The sequence below is a fragment of the Miniopterus schreibersii genome (assembly GCF_964146895.1).
Source record: "Miniopterus schreibersii genome assembly, chromosome: 13".
In the NCBI taxonomy this organism is placed as follows: Eukaryota; Metazoa; Chordata; class Mammalia; order Chiroptera; family Miniopteridae; genus Miniopterus; species Miniopterus schreibersii.
The window spans coordinates 14,238,578-14,242,499 of NC_138113.1; the positions used below are offsets into that span (position 1 = coordinate 14,238,578).

A 3,922-nucleotide genomic window follows, 5' to 3' on the forward strand; every position below is an offset into this window, starting at 1 on the left:
AAAAAACAGGATAGTCTGCCTGGTTGGGCGTGGCTCAGCAGTTGAGCATCGACCTAGGATCCAGGCAATCAGGGTTCGATTCCCGGTCAGGGCACATGCCCAGGTTGCGGGCTCGATCCCCAGTTGGGGGCGTGCAGGAGGCAGCCGATCAATGACTCTCTCATCCTTGCTGTTTCTATCTCTCTCTCCCTCTCCTTTCCTCTCTCTGAAATCAATAAAGATATATTAAAAAGAAAAAAAAATTAAAAAACAGGACAGTCTAAGGGAGCTGTGGGACAACATGAAACGTAACAATATTCATATTATAGGAGTGACAGAGGAGGTAGAAAGTAAGTAGGGGTTATAGAACCTGTTTGATGAAATAATGGCAGAAAACTTCACTAACCTGGTCAAGGAAAAAGTCACGCAAGTTCAGGAGGCACAGAGAGTCCCAAGCAGGAAGAATCCAAAGAGGCCCATGCCCACACATCATAATTAAAATGCCAAAAATTCAAGACAAAGAGAGAATCTTAAAGGAAGCTAGAGAAAAGCAATCTGTTGCCTACAAAGGAGTCCTTATAAGGCTGTCATCTGACTTCTCATCAGAAACTTTACAAGCCAGAAGGGAATGGCATGAAGTATTCAAGGTAATGCAAAACAAGGATCTGAAACCAAGACTCTATCCAGCAAGATTATCAATCAAGATAGATGGTGAAATAAAGAGCTTCCCAGACAAAAAAAGGCTAAAGGACTTTATCACTACAAAACCAGCATTACAGGAAATGTTAAAGATACAGCTATAATTAGAAGTAGAAATAAAAAGAATGAGAAACATAGGCATAAAGAAACAAAACGGCAGTAGATAAGTATCTTTCAATAATAACCTTAAATGTAAATGGATTAAATGCCCCAATAAAAATATATAGGGTGGTTGAATGGATAAGAAAACATGACCCAAATATATGCTGTCTACCAGAGACCCACCTCAGAACAAAAGACTCACACAGGATGAGAGTGAAGGGATGGAAAAAAATTTTCCATGCAAATGGAAATGGAAAAAAAGCTGGGGTAGCAATACTCATATCGGACAAAATAGACTTCAAAATGAAGACCATAACAAGAGACAAGAAAGGTCATTACATAATACTACAGGGATCAATCCAACAAGAGGATATAACCCTGATAAACATATATGCACCCAATATAGGAGCAACTAAATTTATAAAAAAAACTTCTAGAGGACCTTAAGGGAGAGATCGACAGCAATACAGTCATACTAGTCACACCCCACTGACTTCACTGGATAGGTCTTCCAGACAAAAAATCAACCAGGAAACAGTGACCCTAAATGACACACTAGATCAGATGGATTTAATTGACATTTACAGAACATTCTACCCCAAAGCTACAGAATATACATTCTTCTCAAGTGCACATGGGACATTCTCAAAGACAGACCCACATGTTAGGACACAAAGCAAGTCTCTAAAAGTTCAAGAAGACTGAAATCATATCAAGTATCTTCTCAGACCACAGTGGCATGAAATTAGAAATCAACTACAATAAACACTAAAAAACATTTAAACATATGGAGGCTAAAAAGCACGTTTTTAAACAATGAATGGGTTACCAAAGAGATCAAGAAAAAAATCAAAAACTTCCTGGAAACAAATGAAAATGAACACACAACAACTCCAAATCTATGGGACACAATGAAAGCAGTCCTGAGAGGGAAGTTCATAGCACTACAAGTATAACTCAAAAAACAAGAAAAACTTCTAATAGACTCTCCAACCCTACAACTTAGACTTAGAAAGAGAACAAGAAAAGTGCAGAGTAACTAGAAGGAAAGAAATAATAAAGATCAGAGCAGAAATAAATGACATGGAGACTAAAAAAAAAAACAATACAAAAGATCAACGAAACCAACAGCTGGTTCTTTGAAAAGATAAACAAGATTGATGAACCTTTAGCCAGACTCCTCAAGAAACAAAAGAGAGGACCCAAATAAACAAAATCAGAAATGAAAGCGGTAAAATAACAGCTGACCCAACAGAAATACAAAGAATTCTAAGAAAATACTATGAACAACTATATGCCACCAAGCTGGACAACTTGGATGAAACGGATAAATTCCTAGAAAAATACAACCTTCCAAAACTCAATCAGGAAGAGTCAGAAAGCCTAAATAGGCTGATAACTGCTGATGAAGTTGAAGCAGTAATCAAAGGGCTCCCAGCACACAAAAGTCCTGGCCCAGATGGCTTCACAGGGGAGTTTTACCAAACAGTCAAAGAAAAATTAACACCTATCCTCCTCAAACTATTTCAAAAATCCAAGAGGAAGGAACACTTCCAGACTCTTTTTATGAGGTCAGCATTAGCCTAATTCCAAAACCAGATAAAGACACTATACAAAGAAAGAGAATTACAGGGCAATATCCCTGAGATCATACACCGTGACCAAGTGGGATTTATTCTAGGGATGCAAGGCTGGTACAATATTCGCAAATCTATATACATGATATATCACATAAACAAATTGAAAGACAAAAATCACATGATCATATCAATAGATGCAAAAAAGGCATTCAATAAAATCCAACACCCATTTTTGATAAAAACTCTCAGCAAAGTGGGAATAGAGGGAGCATACCTCAACATAATAAAGGCCATATATGACAAACCTACAGCCAACATCATACTCAATGGGCAAAAACTAAAACCATTTCCCCTAAGAACAGGAATAAGACAGGGGTGTCCACTTTCACCACTCTTATTCAACATACTACTGGAAGTCCTAGCCACAGCAATCAGACAAGAAGAAAACATAAAAGGCATACAAATTGGAAAGGAAGAAAGAAAACTGTCATTTGCAGATGACATGATATTGTACATAAAAAATCCTAAAGACTCCACCAAAAAACTACTAGATTTAATAAATGAATTCAGGGGCGCGCCGCACGAGCTGGGCCCCTCCGGCACCCGCCTGCCCACCCTCGCAGCAGCCCACATCGGGCCGCTGTCCGGGAGCTTCTCGAGGCGGCTGCAGCACCACCCGTGTCGCATCCGGTAGTTACCCCACCGCCGGCTATGGCCCCCGCGGGGGGCGCCGGGCTTCTGCGCGCCTCCTCCGCGGCCCTGGGAGGCGCGGCTGTCGGTGGCTGCTCCTCGCCGGAGCCCGCGGGAGCCGCCGGCTTTCCGGGAAGCCGGGGCCAGGGGCGGCCGCTGAGCGTGTGGGCACCGGCGCATTGCAGCTCAGAAGATAAAATAACAGTCCACTTTTTAAACCGCGACGGTGAAATATTAACAACCAAAGGAAAAGTCGGTGACTCTCTGCTAGATGTTGTGATTGAAAATAATCTAGACATTGATGGTTTTGGTGCATGTGAGGGAACCCTGGCCTGCTCTACCTGCCACCTCATCTTTGAGAAGCACATATACGATCAGTTAGACGCGATCATGGATGAGAACGACATGCTTGATGTGGTGTATGGGCTAACAGAGATATCCCGGCTGGGCTGCCAAATCTGTTTGACAAAGTCTATGGACAAAATGACTGTTCAAGTACCTGATGCCATGTCCGATGCCAGACAGTCCATCCATATGGGCAAGAACTCCTAAGATAGAATAAATAGGAATCTTTTCACAAAATTTTACCTATTTTTATAATTATTATTTCTTAATTAAATGAGAGCATGGATGAATGGGTTTACTATTATGACCAGCTTTACGACTTTAATTCACCTTGTATAATTACTGTGTTTTGTAGTCCGGAAGTATGCAATCTTTATTTTGGTTAAATTATAAAAAGCAAATAAAATATTAGAAATTAGTGTGATAAAAAATAAATAAATAAATTCAGAAAGGTAGTGGGATACAAAATTAACACCCAGAAATCAATGGCATTTTTATACACCAATAATGAACTCTCAGAAAGAGAA

The 3,922-nt window shown here is 40.3% G+C and overlaps 1 pseudogene across 1 annotated transcript; it reads left to right on the forward strand.

Moving 5' to 3' along the window:
- The first annotated feature begins 3,071 nt into the window (after window positions 1–3,071).
- LOC308566194 (adrenodoxin pseudogene) lies at window positions 3,072–3,710 on the forward strand (annotated as a pseudogene). The gene has a single exon. The product of its transcript is annotated as an adrenodoxin pseudogene (transcript).
- The last annotated feature ends 212 nt before the right edge of the window (window positions 3,711–3,922 follow it).